Raw genomic sequence first — 22,314 nt, 5'->3', positions numbered from 1 at the left:
TGTGTGGGTGGTGGAACTAATAGGTTGGATAAGGTATAGTGAGCAGGACTAGAGGCTCTACAGTGAAATAAGCCAATAAACACTAACCAGAACAGCAATGGACAAGACATATTGACATTAAGGAGAGACATGCTTAGTCGAGTGATCAAAAGGGTCCAGTGAGTGGAGAGGTTGGTTGGGGGTCACGGCGATTTAGACAGCTAGCCAGGACATCGGTAGCAAGCTAGCATAGGATGGAGGTCTGTTATTAGCCACCTCTTGCGTTCCGTCAGTAGATTAGTGGGGTTCCGTGTGGTAGAGGGGATTAATCCAAATCACGCAACAACAACAAAAATAAAAACAATAGATATAGTTATAGAGGCCCAAGAAGAAAACATAATAATAATAATAAAAATAAATAAATTGTCCGATTGTCCATTCAGATAGCAGCCGGTAAGACAGCTAACGGTTAGCAGGCCACAGATGGGCATTCAGGTAACGTCGCGACGGAGAAGCCAGCCGGATAACTCCTTCGGGTAGATAACGTAGAGACCAGCTGGATAATAAGGGATGAAATGAACATGGGATCAGGAAAAGAGAAGACAGCACAAATCCATTCCCTTCTGTTTAGAGACCAGCTGGATAATAAGGGATGAAATGGACATGGGATCAGGAAAAGAGAAGACAGCACAAATCCATTCCCTTCTGTTTAGAGACCAGCTGGATAATAAGGGATGAAATGGACATGGGATCAGGAAAAGAGAAGACAGCACAAATCCATTCCCTTCTGTTTAGAGACCAGCTGGATAATAAGGGATGAAATGGACACGGGATCAGGAAAAGAGAAGACAGCACAAATCCATTCCCTTCTGTTTAGAGACCAGCTGGATAATAAGGGATGAAATGGACATGGGATCAGGAAAAGAGAAGACAGCACAAATCCATTCCCTTCTGTTTAGAGACCAGCCGGATAATAAGGGATGAAATGAACATGGGATCAGGAAAAGAGAAGACAGCACAAATCCATTCCCTTCTGTTTAGAGACCAGCTGGATAATAAGGGATGAAATGGACATGGGATCAGGAAAAGAGAAGACAGCACAAATCCATTCCCTTCTGTTTAGAGACCAGCTGGATAATAAGGGATGAAATGGACATGGGATCAGGAAAAGAGAAGACAGCACAAATCCATTCCCTTCTGTTTAGAGACCAGCTGGATAATAAGGGATGAAATGAACATGGGATCAGGAAAAGAGAAGACAGCACAAATCCATTCCCTTCTGTTTAGAGACCAGCTGGATAATAAGGGATGAAATGGACACGGGATCAGGAAAAGAGAAGACAGCACAAATCCATTCCCTTCTGTTTAGAGACCAGCTGGATAATAAGGGATGAAATGGACACGGGATCAGGAAAAGAGAAGACAGCACAAATCCATTCCCTTCTGTTTAGAGACCAGCTGGATAATAAGGGATGAAATGGACACGGATCAGGAAAAGAGAAGACAGCACAAATCCATTCCCTTCTGTTTAGAGACCAGCTGGATAATAAGGGATGAAATGGACATGGGATCAGGAAAAGAGAAGACAGCACAAATCCATTCCCTTCTGTTTAGAGACCAGCTGGATAATAAGGGATGAAATGGACATGGGATCAGGAAAAGAGAAGACAGCACAAATCCATTCCCTTCTGTTTAGAGACCAGCTGGATAATAAGGGATGAAATGGACATGGGATCAGGAAAAGAGAAGACAGCACAAATCCATTCCCTTCTGTTTAGAGACCAGCTGGATAATAAGGGATGAAATGGACACTGGATCAGGAAAAGAGAAGACAGCACAAATCCATTCCCTTCTGTTTAGAGACCAGCCGGATAATAAGGGATGAAATGAACATGGGATCAGGAAAAGAGAAGACAGCACAAATCCATTCCCTTCTGTTTAGAGACCAGCTGGATAATAAGGGATGAAATGGACACGGGATCAGGAAAAGAGAAGACAGCACAAATCCATTCCCTTCTGTTTAGAGACCAGCTGGATAATAAGGGATGAAATGAACATGGGATCAGGAAAAGAGAAGACAGCACAAATCCATTCCCTTCTGTTTAGAGACCAGCTGGATAATAAGGGATGAAATGGACACGGGATCAGGAAAAGAGAAGACAGCACAAATCCATTCCCTTCTGTTTAGAGACCAGCTGGATAATAAGGGATGAAATGGACACTGGATCAGGAAAAGAGAAGACAGCACAAATCCATTCCCTTCTGTTTAGAGACCAGCTGGATAATAAGGGATGAAATGAACATGGGATCAGGAAAAGAGAAGACAGCACAAATCCATTCCCTTCTGTTTAGAGACCAGCTGGATAATAAGGGATGAAATGGACACGGGATCAGGAAAAGAGAAGACAGCACAAATCCATTCCCTTCTGTTTAGAGACCAGCTGGATAATAAGGGATGAAATGGACACTGGATCAGGAAAAGAGAAGACAGCACAAATCCATTCCCTTCTGTTTAGAGACCAGCTGGATAATAAGGGATGAAATGAACATGGGATCAGGAAAAGAGAAGACAGCACAAATCCATTCCCTTCTGTTTAGAGACCAGCTGGATAATAAGGGATGAAATGGACACGGGATCAGGAAAAGAGAAGACAGCACAAATCCATTCCCTTCTGTTTAGAGACCAGCTGGATAATAAGGGATGAAATGGACACGGGATCAGGAAAAGAGAAGACAGCACAAATCCATTCCCTTCTGTTTAGAGACCAGCTGGATAATAAGGGATGAAATGAACATGGGATCAGGAAAAGAGAAGACAGCACAAATCCATTCCCTTCTGTTTAGAGACCAGCTGGATAATAAGGGATGAAATGGACACGGGATCAGGAAAAGAGAAGACAGCACAAATCCATTCCCTTCTGTTTAGAGACCAGCTGGATAATAAGGGATGAAATGGACACTGGATCAGGAAAAGAGAAGACAGCACAAATCCATTCCCTTCTGTTTAGAGACCAGCTGGATAATAAGGGATGAAATGGACACGGGATCAGGAAAAGAGAAGACAGCACAAATCCATTCCCTTCTGTTTAGAGACCAGCTGGATAATAAGGGATGAAATAAACATGGGATCAAACATTAGCATTCTTTTTGTAAGACTCGCCTTTGAAAATAAATCTCTTATTCTTGAGGCTAAAAAACGAATATACGGCTTTGGTCCAAATCTACATGAACGCACCAGAGCACACACACCATCTTGCAGACTGCTATTCACTAATGCAAAAACATAATTGAATTGCATTTGACAGTTACAATCATGCTGTCGACCTTTATGTGTCTTTGTGGTTGAAAAGTCAGCATAAGTGTTGTTCCCATGTTGTATTCTCTGTGAGCTTCTCATTGACCCCCACATAGCACAGACGTTCGAGGGCAAGGTCAGGTTCAATTGATGCACTGTAGTTAGTACGTGTGTCAGAATACATATCAACAATACCCAGAGCCACGTTGTGTTCAATCAAATGACTGTGTACCCATTATGGTGTACTGTACGTGTCCCACAAAAAGTGAGATGAATTAATACATTGTTGTTTTAATTTATACCGAGACAATATATATCACAAGAATGTCTATTATAGAGTATGTGCTACCAGTTATGTCTGTACTTTAAGTCCTTTGAGAAATCATTTGGTGGGGGTAACTCATCTCTCTTGTCATTTTAATGTAGTACTGGCTCATGTCATCTCATCTGTTAACCCAGGGACTGAGTTATCTTCTCCAGAGCTCGCTGTTAACATCTGATTTACATGTAATGTAACGTTTCAAATGGTTTCTCTGGAACTTTTCTTATTAATCATGCAACATTTTGCAATAGTCGTGTTCACGGATTACTTTTGAGAGGTGAATTGAGTAAAGCCCGGTAAGAAAAGATATATATATATATACACATGACAACATTGAAGCCAGATTTGTTGTATTACAATTGTATTGTTATCGGTCTCTACAGTATAATACAAAATGCTGAGACAAGTGTTGAGAAATACAATGTGATGCCGTTTGTATCTGTTGGTGTTAACAAGAATTTGAATGGTAATAGATTTCTTTACACAACACTATGACAGGCCTGCTGTGTAGAGGGACTGTGAAAGAGGACAAAATACGTGTCTGCTTGACATTCAGCAAAATTACACACTCATCATTTCCTGGCTATCCCATGTAGTTCAACTATGTTATCTTTGGGCCTGTGTTCTTGATAAAAAGCGACTGTTCCAAGTCACCAGCGACACTTTGATGTGTTTGTTCAGTTTTTTTGGTGCCCATATTCTATTGTTCTTGTTTCTTTTGAGTTGGCAAACCATCTGGTCCCACAACTATTCAGTGTCATCGACAGGGGCTCTGTGATGCAGGCAAGCTGCTCCAATCAGACCACCAGCAGGGACCATGTCCTACTGTGCCAGACACAGGCAGTGATAGACTGACTGAGAGAAGGAGAGAATGAGAGAGGGGGAGAGAGAGAGAGTACTTCAACACATTGTTACAACACTGTACGTAGCCATAATAAGACATTTGAAGTGTCTCTATTCTTTCAAAACTTTGTAATGATTACTGTTAATTTATTTTGGTTATGGGGCCTTCTATGCCATCAAAAGGAACATAAAATTCAACATACCAATTAGGATTTGGCTAAAAATATTTGAATCCGTTATAGAACCCAACTTGACCTATACCCTGTCATGAAACTAGTCAACAAAAAGCATAGGTTTCTTCCTTATAACACTGTGGTTATTTATCTGTGCTGATACCAAGGTCCTCCAGCTTGCAGTAAAGAGACATAAAGGCTGGGAATGTTTTATTTTGGAAGTCTAAAAAGAAGAATACCAAAATGTCTCCATAAGCCCCTCTCCAGACCATCTCCGCTTCCTCAACTGGTTTTGCTCTGTAAACTTAAACAGTGACAACAGCGCTGTTCTAAACCCTCAAACTAAAAACAGTTGGTCCTAACCTTGTCACCAGCTTAATATACCCCCATGTTCCATGGCAAGAGGACTGATGTGAGGCGGGATATTGAATGTATGGAGTCCATTCATTTGATGATTGAACAGTACTCTGGTTCACCAGGAGCCTGTAGAACACAAAGGCTTTGGGATTCTCCATTCCTTCTATGATTTAGGTCCCTTCCTCAGAAATGTGGCTTATGTAAGACAGGCCAGGGCTCAGTTTGAGATTGGATTTAGCGACAAGCATATTTGCTATTTTAAGTGCTGACGTTTGGTAGATCAAAGAGATCCATTATTTGAGGATGGCTGTTGAAGCGGCTCATGCACACTGTATGATAACCTTCCGAGGTCTTGTCTGTGAGTCATGGTGAAATTGCTTCAGTGCAGAAAGGGAAGAAAATCTCCCCTACAATGCTCCTCCAACACATTCTCCAACTTTTAATTTGTTCTGGGGGCATTTGCTCATTGTTAGTACATGTGTCGTAATCTCCACATTCTGTGGTGCACTGCACATGCAATAGCTGCTGATAAGGAAAACTGGAAGAAAATAACTACAAATATTGCTATCAACAATACACCAGACTTGAGTGATGTGAACTCAGCATTGTGAAGAACAGAGTCGACTTCCACTATGGGAGAAGTGAACCCAGCAGCCTTAGCAGAGGTAGGTAGCCATGATAGTAGACTCCATTTACCTGCCCATGCTGTGAGCCTGCTGTGGCGGAGCTGGGGTTCAGGGAGGATTCAGAGCTGTGTTTAAAGCAGGTCACCTCAGACAGATGGGGGAAAAGATACCTGCTACTGCTTTATCTTCCAAGGACACTCAGGAATACACTCGGCTTTGAAAGTACATGGTCTTTTCAAACAGTCAGCCACACGGAAAAATGTATATCTCAATTTAAGACTCAAGAGAACTGTCTTTGTAATGGTGGCCAAAGGTCAGGGCTAAACCTCAACAAGACCCCTCAGGGCTTTAAGGCATCTTCATGCTTCCAAGGCAGCATTACATGGTATGATGTTTCATTGAGGTTGACGATGTCAACATTATGCTGTCAAAGGACACCTGGACAGGTGAAGATAACGTTAGATTAATTTCCATCTCATATCATTCCTCAAAAGTCACTGTAGTAACATTTGACACTTGCCCCAAAATGTCCTTTTTCAGTTGAACAGAAGCATAGCTTCAGCGGACCAGCAGGTTGGATATAGGATGGTGAAAGCTGCCTCCCAGAGACCTCAGACAAACTTCAGTTTGCACATCAAAAAGCAGCCCCCTGTTCTTGTTGTGTATGATGTCGGTCCAGCAGAGCAGAACAGTGGCCTGTCTCGACTACTGCCTAATCCGTGCGTTTTTCTAGGTATTATAAATTCAGCTGTAGCTGACTTAACTTATTTATTATTTCCCGTTGTCAAAGGAGACAGAGAAGAAAACGTGAAAATCCATTGTCATTTACTCCTCAGGTAAAACTCTACCCACTGGGCACACACTGGTTGAATCAACGTTGTTTCCACATCCTTAACGTTGAACCCTTGGATTGACATCTGTACCCAGTGGATATTTATCCTCAGAGTGTTTATATACAGTAGCTCTTCTAATATATTAGACGTTGTATTTCTTGAAATGTTGTGAGACTTATCTTTCATCGGTCTTCGTTAGTCTCTTCCTGTCGCCTATTCCTGTGCCTCTGCTGCTCAGAATTATACATTAAAACGGGGGACTCTGCCTTCCTCCCCTGAGATATCCCTCTGCTATACTGTACGTTATTAAAGTAGGAAAATGGTGTGTTCCCCCATACCAAACATAATGATAAACACTGAGATAATCACAACTGTAGCATTCCAAGTCTCAGGCCTGGACTGACCATTAGGTGGTTTATGTAAATGCAAGAGAAGTCGGTATGTTTATAGGTTAGACCTCTTTGAAAAAAATGACAGTATTGATACAAGTGGCCTGTTTATTTCACAGTTTTCACTCTGTCGGGACACTGTTTCCTGTACTTTACTCCTTGCTCCCGTAGCCTGATACATGGTCGGAACCAGTAAATAGTCGTAGGCTGAGTGTCATGGACTTATTAAGGCATCTGGAGAGATAAGACTTTAACCAGCCATAGTCAGCAGCATGGACATAGCAGATTGGAGGGGACTCGGATAAAGAAACAGTAATCAAGCATTGTTTACCAAGGTCTAGCTATATATCTTGTTGTAGCTATACTACTTGGCGAGTTTCCATCAGCAATTAAACATGTCCTTATATAGACACCCCCACCCCCCAAATGGGGCTGGAGGAACATACTGTATGTTGGCCCTAGTCCATCACTGCCAATTCTCACCAAATGAACAATACTGGAAGCAATTTTTTTTATTTAAAATTGACATATTCTTGATTTAATTTGAGCAGAGTTGTCACCTCCCTATCACAGTGCTCGTCTGAAGTCCCAATTAAAATCCAGGGCCATGTTTGTGTGTTGTATGTTTGAGAAAGGGAGGGTGTGTTTGTGTACATACATGTGTGTGTGTTCTTTTGGTTGTGTGTGCATGTCTGTCTGTGTGCGTTTGGAGGAGGAGGTTGTTGTGCGGACGGCCGGTCTCGTCAAAGTCCATCCCCAAAGGACACGGCGGTGCTGGCGCATTGACAAGACCAGCTGCCACAGTCAGCCCTGCGTAGTGATAAGAAGCAGCACATCCAAAGACTGAATAATGGCCTGCTGTCTCAGATCACTCCCCTGCTCCACGACAGGAGGGGACAGGCAATCAACACTCAATCTCTGGGCCGCAACAGAACAAGCTGGGAATATGGCCTGACCAGTCAGCTGGTGACAGGTGAATGATGTATTTAGATGGACAGCTTCACAAATGGGAAACTATTTATGTGCCTGTACACAGATACAGAGTCATACATAGAGAGTGCATCTCTCTGAGATACTGTAGGTGACATGTGCATCCCACCTGTCTCTTATTGGTCTCTTTCAGAGGTTTCAGTTGTGATCTTGCCTACAATCGATTACAAATCGCTGGAGATAAAAATCCACGTACAGTATATTTAAAGATCAAATGGGAACTCCCCACAACCCGGTAAACCATTTTGATTGAATAGTATCCTACAGTACATTAGGTAGTGAACTCCCAGTGATATAGATCAGCCCTCCTGTAAGTGTTAGTCAACAAGCAGCTCTCCTCAGAGTGTGACTCACTCTGGACTGACAAACTCACTACTATTGGAAATGAACATCTGAGTGCTTTTCTTCCAATGATCCTCCAAGGAGAGAGGATGTTAAAAACTTCCTTCTTAAGATTCCACTCCAAGCTGCTCTCACTCTCAATTAGATTCAATTCAAGGGGCTTTATTGGCATGGGAAACATATGTTTACATTGCCAAAGCATGTGAAATGGATAAACAAAAGTTAAATAAACAATAAACAGTGAACAGTAAATATTACACACACTGTGGTATTTAACCCAATGGATATGGGAGTTTATCAAAATTGGATTTGTTTTCAAATGATTTGTGTCTCTGTGTAATCCGAGGTAAATATGCGTTTCCATCTCATTTTGTGGGCAATGTGCTTACTTATTTCAGACCAGTAACAACTGTGCCATCATGATTGAGTGTACCCATATATGTGTGTGCTTTTCAGTCAGTGACTTAGAAGTCATGTTACTGCAGCTTTGGAAGGTCCTGCGTCTATCTTAGTTATCTTTCACTCTGTCCTTATCAGTGAAGTAACACCATTCCACAGTGAGAAACAGAAGATCAAAAGAGAAAGAGAAACTCTATATAGGGGTGCATTGGCCTGTTTTTCTCTCACAACCTTAAGTTTCAGTAACCAATGGTGCCCTCTCCCACATTAAAAAAATACTATTGTATACTATGGTATAAATACTATAGTATTCACTATAGTGTTTTTGCTGACTTGACTGTAGTATTCACTGTATTATACACTGTATTATAGGTTGTAACGTAACACAATGTGGAAAAAGTCAAGGGTTCTATATACTTTCCGAATGCACTGTCATTGTGGAGCTGAGTGAACTCTTTTATTGGGCCATCAGAAACAATTGGGATGCTTGATGAGGCATTTTCATGTCACTGTTCATCGTTGTTAACACTGCTTTATTAAGCTGTTGGTTGATTGCCTTTGTCTTTTAAATGGATCAGGCACGAGAGAGGTTGGGCTGACTGAAGCGTTTTCATTTACAGCAGAACCCTCATGAAATGTGTATTGTTTCAGGAACAAGATAAGTTAAAGAAATATCAAAAGGTTTTTGAAAAAAAATCAACCTGCTTAATATTTGGTAGGCTTTCCCTGAATCGAGCCCGAAGGGTTTTTCCCTGCACGAGGCTCTTAAAGAAACATAATTCAAATAGCACCCAGGCGAAACGCAGTAATGTTTACTCATTACGAGAAACCTTTTCCATTCTTGTATTGGGTAAACAACACTGTTTGGCGTCCTTGCAGTGATGTTTTCCCTGTGCAATATAAGTTCCACTCAGGTGTAGGAAATATGATCAAACATTTGCTCAGAGTAATGTGGCATCTCTGATCGCCACTTCCACAGTGGGTGTTTATGCCTCATGAATTATTCAACATATGACCCATAATGCATTCTCTACCCATTAATGAGACAATCCTCATTATTTCCCCCTTCTCATCACACTCCCCTGCAACAAAACAAAACCAATCTGTGTCTGCATATAGCCTCTGTTTGGATCAGGAGAAAAAGAAAAGAACATCCTGAGCTCTCGTATTATTTCCTCTGTTTTTGAAAGGTAGATCTTCACCTCTTTTGAAGAAGAAAAGAATCAGCTGATCAATTAGATATATAAACAAAGGGAGTTTGTCTTGTAAGGAAGGGGGGAGACTATTCTTTGTTTTCCATAGGGAGGAAATTGGGCTTTAGATCCATAGCAGATATGTGAGGGTAATGTTATTGTTTCTTTGGGTTCATAATGACTTCATAAGACACCAATAATACCCACAGGTGTGTAAAAAAAATACTGTTTACCGGAACAAAACTCCCTTGTAGGAGGAAATGACAACAGAACATTCCCACAAACACAATCTAATTTTCAAAAATCACAAAGTGAAGCACTGTTTTGAAACAGCCTCAACCTCCGGGGCACTGTCTTAATATGTGCCCTCTGTGTGAAAACCCTTTCCATAATCTGGAGATGTAAAAGTCTGTATGTCATACTGCCACATCAATGTCAGCAAAATTACTGACACAATTACAACATGCAACCCCTCCCTGTAAGTCATAGAACACTTTATGCTCTTGGCCTTGTTAAGGGAACAAACTTAAATCTAGCCACAGCAGAACATACGCAATCGATACACAATCAGGTTATCCGGTTGTTTTTCCTCAGTTTGGTAATTACTACCTCTGCTCCCTGCAATGGACACAGACTATATGTCTCTGAGTCTCTTTCCAGGGTGTTGTCTCTAGCTTCTGGGTCTCTGAATATATTCTTAGCCACCTATCTCTTCATCTTGTCTAAGTCCGTCCCATATTGCTGCATCTCACACTGAGAACCCATGGTATCTGGGCTGTGGCATCTGTTTGGCACAGAGCCTTGATAAGGAGTTTATTCATTTTTAGGGAGCAGGAGATGGGGGACAGATATGGCAGGGTGATCATTTGGTGGCAGCATGTCCTCTACTAAGACACGTCACCCTATAGTCCCTATAACCTGCCTCTAGTCTCCTCCTAGTGTAAGTATAAGGCTGGCTGGAGCAGGGCGAACACTGAGATGCAGATGTGGAATGACGGGGAGGGCATATGTTAATTGGAAGTCAGATGAGGATCCTGGGTTCTAATTTCAGAGGTCTTTCTCCTGAGAAGAGGGCACCATCTCACAGAGGGTTGGCACTCCAACCCATCCTGCCCAACCCTACCCCAAACCTGCATCCCCCAACCCCATTCTGATCAGAATGCAGACGATGCCTTCTGACCACAGGGTAGAAGGACCACCTTCCTCCCTCCTTCTCTGTGAGACCGACCTTCACCTCGTTCCTTTCTTGCATTACAAATACAATCTTGGTTGTCTAGAACTGCATAGTATCTGGAGTCTTGAGGATATCATGATATCAAAATAAACACAGATTTCTGTCGTTACAGGATGTTACCATTGGTCTGCAAAAGTTTGAGGTTGCTCTGCAGACAATTGCTTGAAACAACAAGTAAAATATGTTTTGCCCTAATTTCCTCCAAATCCGGCCACTAGATTACTGCTGGAGGAATCCTGGGAATCAACGTCTGTGTCTCTGAGAGTAGTAATGACTGTCCCCAGGTGTTCCATGTAGATCTGTCTCATGCTCTATCCTCTGACAGTGCAAATTCTGAAGAAGCTGCTTGATTGAGGCTTCTGATTCTGCTCAGAATGATTCTGTCTGAGACGGAGAAGAAAAGCTGCTAACGAACGGCTGCTTCCAGCCTGCTGATTGTCTCTGTCTGGAGACACACGATAAAGCCTACTTTTTCCTTGTGCCCATACATTTCCCTACATTTCCCTGTTCATCAGCCGAGAAGCACACTCACACCAGAACTCTCACCGCGAAAGTCTTCAAACCATATCAATAAAGCCCATGTGTGAGAAAGGAATTCAGGACACAACCAAGGGTGTACTTGTACTGCACTACTGGCATATGACATTTATAGGAATTGCTTGGCATCTCTGGAATTATCAACTTAAATAATGTTGGCTATTCATCTTTTTATTTTTTACATTCAATTGGATTCTAGAGTAGAATGGAAATGCATATTTTTAAGATTCAAAAGGCACTCGCACATCTGAGCAATCTTTTTTGTAGGTGCATGGTAACAGTTGGACAAGATGAGGGAAAAAGGAAACCACGTGAGCGACTGTGCCTTCAAAGTATTCATACCCCTTGACTTATTCCACATTTATATGTGTTACAGCCTGAATTTGCATGGATTAAATCGATTTTTATTCGCACCCATCAACACACAATACACCATAACGACAAAGTGAAAACATGTTTTTAGACATTTTTGCAAATGTCTTGAAAATGAAATACAGAAATATCTGTATTTACATGACTACATGTTAGAATAAACTATGGCAGTGATTACAGCTGTGATTCTTTCTGGGTCTCTGAGAGATTTGCACACCTGGATTGTACAACATAATTCTTCAAGCTATGTCAAGTTGGTTTCAAGTCTTGCCATAGATTTTTATGCAGATTTAAGTCAAAACTGTAACCAGGCAACTCAGGATTATTCAATGTCATCTTGGTAAGCAACTCCAGTGTATATTTGGCCTTGTGTTTTAGGTTATTGTCCTACTGAAAGGTGAATTTGTCTCCCAGTGTCTGTTGTAAAACAAAATCCTCAAGGATTTTGCCTGTGCTTAGCTCTATTCGGTTTATTTTTAGCCTAAAAAACTCCCTAATCCTTGCCAATGACAAGCATACCAATAACATGATACAGCCAGCACCATACTTTGAAGAGTGAAGAGTGACACTCACTGATGTATTGTGTTGGATTTGCCCCAAACATAATGCTTTGTATTCAGGCAATAAAGTTCATTTCTTTGCCACATTCTTTGCAGTTTTACTTTAGTGCTTTATTGTAAACAGGATGCATGTTTTGGAATATTTGCATTCAGTACAGGTTTCTTTCTTTTCACTTTGTCATTTAGGTTAGCATTGTGAAGTAACTCCAATGTTGTTGATCCATCCTCAGTTTTCTCCCATCACAGCCATTAAACTCTGCAACAATTTTCACCATTGAGTGATTTCCATCCTCTCTGGCAACTGAGTTAGGAAGGTTGCCTGTATCTTTATAGTGACTGAGTGTATTAACACACCATCCAAAGTGTTATTAATAACTTCGCCATGCTCAAAGGGACTTTGTGTCTGTGGGAAACTAAGTCAAGCCCAAAGAATGTAACCGCAGCTTTCTGGAACTTTTTATGTAGCCTTGGTGTCCTACTTAGAATTCAGTGTCAATAGCACTGGCTAAGGGCTTTGTGTGCAATGGGCTGCCGTCGATTCGACTTCCGCACCTCACTCACGTCTAGCACACACTGTGCTATTCATTACCGGAACAACATCCCAGCCAGCCTGATGAAGACCAGACTGAGTTTGGGTTTGGAGCTCTTTAGCTGCTGGTATTTCTATTTCAAAGCCATATCTAACAAGGGATGATAAAGAGAAGACAGCCCCAGATGAGATGCTGCTTTAATCAATACACATTAACAGGTAATTAGCCTGTTTTGGCCCAGGATTTCATTCCACTGATTAATGTCAAACTCAGCAGGATGATTGGTGACTGGGAATGTGTTTCGTTCAAAATGCCACAAACCTGCTTATCTCTTTACGCCAGTGATGATGAGGAGGACACCATAGAAGGCATGGAAAAAGCAAAGTTTGAGAATTTAGCAATTAGCAAGTTACTCTGGAAGTAGGGGAGTGAAACATACAATTATCTGAAGCACTTCATTCTTACAGTCACACTGTAGTGTGTTAATATTGATCAGATATGTATTATACTGTATAAACCTCACATGCGACCCATAATAAATAAAACTATGCAATTGATATGACAAAGTCTAATAAAATGTTTAGCTGATGCCATGAAGATGATTTAGCAATATGCAATAGACTATAGTTGGGTTACAGTAATAGGAAGGTCAAAAGGCAGATATTTATTATTATTGTAAAAACGAATGATAACATTATACAAGGCATAAAGCTTAAGTTACAAGACAATACTCACATAACAAAGTATTATTCTAGGCATGATAAGAGAGGGAGAGGGAGAGAGAAGTCATAGGGGTGGAGAGAGAAAGAGACAGAGTGCAGTTAATTTTTTTTTAAAGTAGGAGACAATGAATCTGAGACCCTTTTATAATATCTGAGTTGTTCGGATGGAAAATCTGAGTTGTTGACAAATAGCATTACTGTTGAGTTAACGTCCAATCACATATCAGACCTACAAGATGTAATCGCAACAGAACCACTGCTACCTTGAGGTGTGACAATGTGGGTTGGGAAGAGTCACTTCAGGGGCTGGGCCGCCCTATGACACCACATACACACACAGGACAACCACACACAGAGTTGGTCAAGTTTTCTAGATGAAGATAAAATGGAGTAAAGAAGCTGAAAGGAAGTAATGGCCCCCTGAGTTTAGCTATTGTCCTTCTAAAGCCAAAAACCCCATAGTGGGCACTTCACATCCCTAGAAGCTTATTTTAAAAATCTCTCTGTGTGTCAAAAGACGGTCTGGAAAAAAACAGTATTATGAACAAAGTGCTGGTACTCTCCCATTAGCTGGCAAAATTATTTGAATCTTTGACCCTGGGGTATGTGTGTCTGAACACAGAATAGTTCCTCTAATTGGGTGAAGGGATTGTACATGGAGTTAAGAACAGTAAGAGAAAGTGGCCATAAACATATACTAAATTATAAATTATATTATGAAACCGACAGGGTTTGTGGGGCGGCAGGTAGCCTAGTGGTTAGAGCGTTGGACCAGTAACCAAAAGGTTGCAAGATTGAATCCCTGAGCTGACAAGGCAAAAAGCTGTCGTTCTGAACAGAGCAGTTAACCCACTGTTCCTAGACTATCATTGAAACTAAGAATTTGTTCTTAACTGACTTGCCTAGTAAAATAAAAATGTTAGGTGTCATATACAGTACCTTCTCAACTATGTCCATGTCTGCATGATGGGGCTGAACGATTAATTATTTTTTAGATCAATTCGGTTTTGGTATGGTTATTTATTTGGTTCGGGGTAGGCCGTCACTGTAAATAAGAATTTGTATCTTTACTGAGTTGCCTAGTTAAATAAAGGTTAAATAAAAATAAAATAAAAATATTTTTTTAATAATCATGGTTTTGAATTTCGGTTTTGATCATTTTTAAGACATAAAATAATAATGATATTACAACAATTTTATAACTTTTTTAATGGAAATTCCAAAAACAAAAATAGTGAACATTCAATTGTCAGAATGTTGAACATATTTCATTGTCTCCGTCAGGTCCATTGGGTAGACATTAACAGAAAAATAGGACATTACTATGAAGTAATAAAATATTTCAGTTGTGTATATATTACTTAGTTTTATTTGATTATTTATTATTTTTCATTCCTTAAAATAATAATCTCATCTCTCCTCAGACAGTAGCAGTCAGCCAGCCAGCCAGCCAAGCCATCTAACGTTATGTGCTCCCCACACTGTACTGTCTTTAGTCATCCTAATTAGCTAGCCTGTCTAAGTATGCTGCAGAGCTGTCTGACAAAATCAATTTACTAGTTCTTCAAAGTAGATAAGGTATACAGTGCCTTGCAAAAGTATTCACCCCCTTGGCGTTTTTCCTATTTTGTTGCATTACAACCTGTAATTTAAATTAATTTTCATTTGGATTTCATGCAATGGACATACAAAAAAATAGTCCAAATTGGTGAAGTTAAATGTAAAAAAAATATGATAATTTTTTTAAACCGAAAAGTGGTGCGTGCATACAGTATGTATTCACCCCCTTTGCTTTGAAGCCCCTAAATAAGATCTGGTGCAACCAATTATCTTCAGAAGTCACATAATTAGATAAATAAAGCCCACCTGTGTGCAATCTAAGTGTCACATGATCTGTCACCTGATCTCAGTATATATACACCTGTTCTGAAAGACCCCAGAGTCTGCAACACCACTAAGCAATGGGCACCACCAAACAAGCGGCACTACGAAGACCAAGCAGCTATCCAAAAAGGTAAGAGACAACATTGTGGAGAAGTACAGATCAGGGTTGGTTTATAAAAAATATCAGAAACTTTGAACATCCCACGGAGCACCATTAAATCCATTATTAAAAAATGGAAAGAATATGGCACCACAACAAACCTGCGATGAGAGGGCTGCCCACCAAAACTCACAGACCAGGTAAGGAGGGCATTAATCAGAGAGGCAACAAAGAGACCAGAGATAACACTGAAGGAGCTGCAAAGCTCCACAGCGGAGATTGGAGTATCTGTCCATAGGACCACTTTAAGCCGTACACTCTACAGAGCTGGGCTTTACGGAAGAGTGGCCAGAAAAAAAGCCATTGCTTAAAGAACAACATACGAAAAAACATTTGGTGTTTGCCAAAAGGCATGTGGGAGACTCCCCAAACATATGGATGAAGATACTCTGGTCAGATGAGACTAAAATTGAGCTTTTTTGGCCATCAAGAAAAATGCTATGTCTGGCGCAAACCCAACACCTCTCATCACCCCGAGAACACCATTCCCACAGTGAAGTATGGGGGTGGCAGCATCATGCTGTGGGGGTGTTTTTCATCGGCAGGGACTGGAAAGCTGGTCAGAATTGAAGGAATGATGGATGGCGCTATATACAGGGAAATATTTGAGGGAAACCTGTTTCAGTCTTCCAGAGATTTGAGACTGGGACGGAGGCTCACCTTCCTGTAGGACAATGACCCTAAGCATACTGCTAAAGCAACACTCAAGTGGTTTAAGGGGAAACATTTAAGTGTCTTGGAATGGCCTAGTCAATGCCCAGATCTAAATCCAATTGAGAATCTGTGGTATAATTTAAAGATTGCTGTACACAAAGATTGCTGGAACCCATCCAGCTTGAAGGAGGTGGAGCAGTTTTGCCTTGAAGAATGGGCAAAAATCCCAGTGGCTGGATGTGCCAAGCTTATAGAGACATACCCCAAGAGACTTGATGCTGTAATTGCTGCAAAAGGTGTCTCTACAAAGCATTCACTTTAGGGGGGTGAATAGTTATGCACGCTCAAGTTTTCTGTTTTTTTGTCTTATTTCTTGTTTGTTTGTAATTACCCATTAGTTTTCGGAACGAAGCCATAAGTTCTGAGAACGGACATCATAAGTTATTTGAAGGTAACAAAATAACATTCTGAGAACATGTTTCAGTAAGACTCTTAATAACACTGCTAGCTTAGTTTGGGATAAATGTTTTGAACTCCAAGCACAGATAGGACACATGCAAATTAGTTTGCTTAGGCATTAATCATGCAAACACATTTCTTTTTTATTGTGGCACATCGTCAGTGATATTTAAACCAATGATCTTCTGTTCTCTTTCCATGGAATTAGTCCACTGTGCCACCAGGATGGCACTAGCACACCATGTTTTTGAACTCACACAAAGCTGTTCATTTGAGTCTATTCAAACAGACCCCATTTCAAAGGAAACAATCACTCATTAAGATCAGTGGGGCCAAATAGTGGGCACAGCCAGCACATCTGAACATACTTAGCAAGATAGAGGATAGAGAGAGTTTTGTTGATGCTGAGAACAGATTGTATATGATTTAAAATAACATTCTTAGGTTCTCTGTGCGTTACTAAAGTTCTCTTGTGGTTTTTATGGAAAGTTTTCTTATTGTTCTGAGAACCGAATGTATGTTTTTAAATGACTTTCTTAGAATGTTTTCTAAACATTACAGAAGTTTTCGGGTGGTTATTATGGAAAGTTTTAACACTCTCGGAACAATTTGAGAGCATTACTTTAAATAGAACCATGAGGAAACGGTACTGAAAATCTCAAATGAGTACGTTGTTTCTTAACATTCTCAGAACAATGTGAGAACATGACTTTAACCTCTTAGGACTACCCCTCTATACTGCCCCCGTTGGAGAAAGTGCGTGCCCATAGTAAACTGAAAATATTTTTTCCAAAAATTGCTAATATATGCATATAAAAATTATTATTGAATAGCAAATGAGTATGTTGTTTCTTAACATTCTCAGAACAATGTGAGAACATGACTTTAAATACAACCATTGTAGTGGAGAAAGGAAAGAAGGTGATACTCGTGAATAATGACTTGCAGGCGCTGAGGCCCAACATGATGACTCAATCACAATGTATGACATTGTTTGGATGGCTGTCCATTTGTGGGCTATCACAGGGGCCAAACACACCTTATCTGTGGTTTCCTCTTGGGAGGGACGTTCCCACAGAACCCTGGGAGCACGGACACCATTGGAGGTGTGAAGACAGATGACAACATGAATCGAATAAATGATTATTACTGTGAATTCAAATGTAATGTTTGGATTGTTTTAAGAGTTCATAAAGAGCTATAAATGTTGATGTGTTTTATTGTACTGTCAGTGCTATGGATTTACAGGGAAATTGTGTTATTTTGTTCAGCAGACATCAGACAGCAACACCAGTGCGCTTTTATCATTTAAATTGAGTTGATTAGATTAGAATCTGGGTGTATTTTCCGGTCTTTTGTTTTTACTAGCAAAGTGCAAAGAAATGTTAATTCAGGTTGGGGGTGAGTTTCTGCTTGAATTTGATTAAAAGGACAGTGAATTTGTTCGTACTTTGAGAACTTGCTACCAAGCTCCTGTCTGTATTACTCACATAATTGTTTTTCTCTTCAAGATCTTTCTGAATTGAAGAAACGTGTAACCACGTTAAGTCTTAGCCTATTGGTGATCATTTACTCTGAGTAGTCTGCAATGTATCATGTATTTCATGCATACTGTAATTGTTTGTGTTAATTATATCATGACTAATACATTCTATTAGTTGAATTGAGTAAATGCAGATTCCTCATTTTACAGAGTAATTCTTTGATTAACTATGCGTTCATAATTTAGTAGGTCTATTGGTAGTTGTTATATAAACTACACATGCTTGGGTACCACCTTGACATCTCTGATCTGCTTGCCTCAATAGATTAATGCTAGAACATTGGTCGTAAGGATGACCATTTTGTATCTAGTCTCTTGCATAACGGTGAAAGTTAGACACATGTTCATTACAATCATACTGAGAGGTGATGCAAGGCTCCCTACCTTGACTAGATTCCTCCAGAGACACACAGGGCTGGTTGCATTTATTCACATAATAATGGGGTCAGGTTGATAAATGTAGTTTATTATTATATTTAACATAATGTCTACACCCCTACGCAATGAGCAAACCTGTAGGAAAAACGTTATGCTGAAGTACTGAAATTCCTACAGAAGCACGCTATTTCTTAACGTTCTCAGAACAATGTGAGAACATGACTTTAAATAGAACCATGAGGAAACCTGTAGGACGTACTGAAATTCCCACAGAAGCACGCTATTTCTTAACGTTCTCAGAACAATGTGAGAACATTACTTTAAATAGAACCATGAGGAAACCTGTAGGAAGTACTGGAATTCCCAAAGAAGAACATTGTTTCTTAAAATATTTTACTGCACTGGGCTAAATCAGGGTCACACCGAGTGTTTCTTGGTAGTCTTAAATAAATCTGCTTTGAAACTAACATATACACATCACACACATGGTTATGGGCTTAAAAAAAGAAGACAGCTGTACCATGTCAGATGTAGAGTTGTAAATGTATTCATTTTTGAGTTTGCATCCCAATATTACACTTTATATGCATCACAGAAGACTGAAATACCATTTGACATAGAAATGTCAGATTTTCGGTGGTTAAAAAAATTTACTGTTTATTAATTAGGATTTTTTTTAAATAACATTCCACCCATGAGTCCACTAGGTCATTTGACTGTAGGGAAGGGTTACCTATTTGAGAATATTCCCAATGTCAAACCAGTTGGAGAATGTTCCTAGAACATTAACTAAGTTTAAATGAAATGTAACCATGTTTGAACTTTTAGGAAACATTCTGCTCAAGTAATAAAATACCAAGAAAATAAATATTTTTTTAAATGTGCTGAGTATGTTCCAAAGCCAAGCAACTATCCTGCACCATTCCCACCAAGCTCTAAGAAACATAGGGTTCTCAGCGTTATGTACTATCTGGGCTACCACCAACTGGCACTCTCCCAAGGTGCACTGAACAAGTGTGGACCCTGGACAGGACAGCAGCAGAGGACCCTGGGAGAGAGAATCCTGAGGCGGCCACTTTGGTGCCTGCAACTGATTAACTCCATTTCAGGAGTCATTAACATTCCTCCCGGATCATCACACGCACACTTGTTGATGAAAATCACTACTGACAAGTCTATAATTATGGGACACTTTGGAATTGGCCTGTCCAACCGACTCCTTTCAGACTGGGGCCGAGAAATAGAAAACCAGTGGCTCAACAAAGAAAGAACAAAAATGACATTACAGACGTGGGCCAATTTGCATTGATTGCTTGTCAACACATAATCTCAATGTGATATTGGAAGAGGAAGGTCGTACATCTGTGAGGGCCCGCAGGGAAATCTCAGAAATGTAGGTAGCGTAGGCGACAGCCACAACAGAAACGTAACGACGGAGGGAACACAGCCTTGTTCTCTCCTCTCTTCCTGGTCCTTACTCCAGTGCCCTTGTCTTCGCCTCTTTTCCCTCAGTCTTTCAGCATGGCCCACTTTCACAGTGGGCAAGATTTACCCGTTGTTAAATGAGGAGAGAGCACCCTCACTGAGATGAAGGCTATTTATTTCCCCCCTTCAGCACGTGGCAGATTGAGAGCTTGATATACAGGTTATCAGTGGTGTATCTAGGTTTCCTCCTTTGAGGCTCACAGCCGCATACTGTACTCTAGCCCAGTTCTATCCGGGGGTTGCATGGTCTCTCTCTCTCTATCTATCTATCTATCTATCTATCTATCTATCTATCTATCTATCTATCTATCTATCTATCTATCTATCTATCTCAGACTAGGAAATGTCCCACTGGGCACAGATGTTAATTCAATATCTATTCCACATTGGTTCAACGTATTTTCATTGAAATGACGTGGAAACAACGTTGATTCAACCAGTGTGTGCCCAGTGGGATTTGACTGGAGTATGTGAAGAAGCTATTCCAGCCAGCTACAGATAGTCTCATTGGAAAAGAGATGCCGTTCATTTGGGAAACCTTGACGAACAGATGTCAACTCTGACTCTCAGACATGAGCTGGAGGATGAAACAGATGCCCTGGACCTTGTCTCACATTGGGCACTCTGAACTGTGGCATGCTCACACATCCTGTGTGAATTTAGCACATGCACAACCTACAACCTACAGCTAACAGCTACTGTTGGAGTCAACCATTGGATAAGGCTGTTTGAATTCGAATCTACATAACCCTGACACAACTTGACAAAATATCAATCCTTTCTGCCCGTGAGAGATAATAGCAACTCTTAACTGATATTTGGCTTGAGGTTTCTTTGTATTCAGAGCAGTGACTGTTTCTGCTTTAGCTCATCCAAGCTCTCTGTGAGTGAGCTGGCATCACCCAGAGAACACAAGGCCAGACACCAATCAGCAGAAAGCGCCATAACAATATCCACTACAGACACTTACAAAGCTCAAAGGAGGGGGAAAACACACTTCATTTGGAGAGTGATCTGGGCAGTGTCATGAGAAAACCGAGCTGTGACTGAGAATTAAGATTCATTTTCAAACAAATGGATTACAGACATACCAGCGTTTCTGGATATATTCTTAGAGGCATTATAGATATAGGAAGACAGATATGTTCTAGTCTTCTGAATAGTGTGATTTGTGGCTGATAATAAAGACGGTTGGGAGGTCTATAGTACCTGGCAACAGAGAGGACAGCTTTATAAGAGGAGGTAAATCTTTGTGATGATGGAGAACTCAGTTGTGGGTGGCTGGAGTGGAAGCCTTGGGGTGATCCTGTATTTTGCCAGGATCTACACAGTGTGGCAAGACAGAAATATGAATGGCATCAGTGGTTGTGTGGTGTATCGTATTAATGCAGCACCTTAATGCATCACTCTGTGGCCCTCTGGGCTGGACCGCTGCCCAGAACAAAGTGATTGGAAGTCATTTGGATCCAGGGTGCGAAGCAGAACTTATGAAATGAATGCTGGCAACTGCACCATCCATGAATACTAATGAGGAAGGCCCAGACGTGCTGTTGAAGGTGGAGAGAAGATGCACAGAGTCGTTCTTTTGGAACTGCAGCTGTGATTGGGTGTCGATGCATTCTGTCTCTTTCTGTGATGTGTGTCCGGTACAGTGCACATGTAATAACAATATAGAGACAGACTACTGTTCTGTACTGTATGTGTCAGATTTGTTAACAGTGTGAAACGGACCAGAGAAACTGTACACAGTGGGCTTCTCTCTCTCTTACTCTTGGTGTGTTGGGCAAACTAACAAATGTTTCTGCGCTAATTGAATGTTGCCCTCTGATAGATGTCTATAATAATGAGGCCTATTTTACTCTCATTTTCTCCCTGTGGAAGGATCTTCTCTTCCACTTTGGTCCACATCAAAGCACCTTATCGGCATGGAATCTGGGTCTGAGGCAATTATTGATCACACTGAGTGCCCAGGCCTCCATTCTTTTCCAGCCCTACACTGTGTGACATTATGTTGGTGTGGATAAAAGTGACTGGACCACAGAGATACTCTCATCT

The sequence above is a fragment of the Oncorhynchus keta genome, chromosome 5, assembly GCF_023373465.1.
Source record: "Oncorhynchus keta strain PuntledgeMale-10-30-2019 chromosome 5, Oket_V2, whole genome shotgun sequence".
Lineage (NCBI taxonomy): Eukaryota > Metazoa > Chordata > Actinopteri > Salmoniformes > Salmonidae > Oncorhynchus > Oncorhynchus keta.
Note: the sequence above shows the minus strand (reverse complement) of the source record.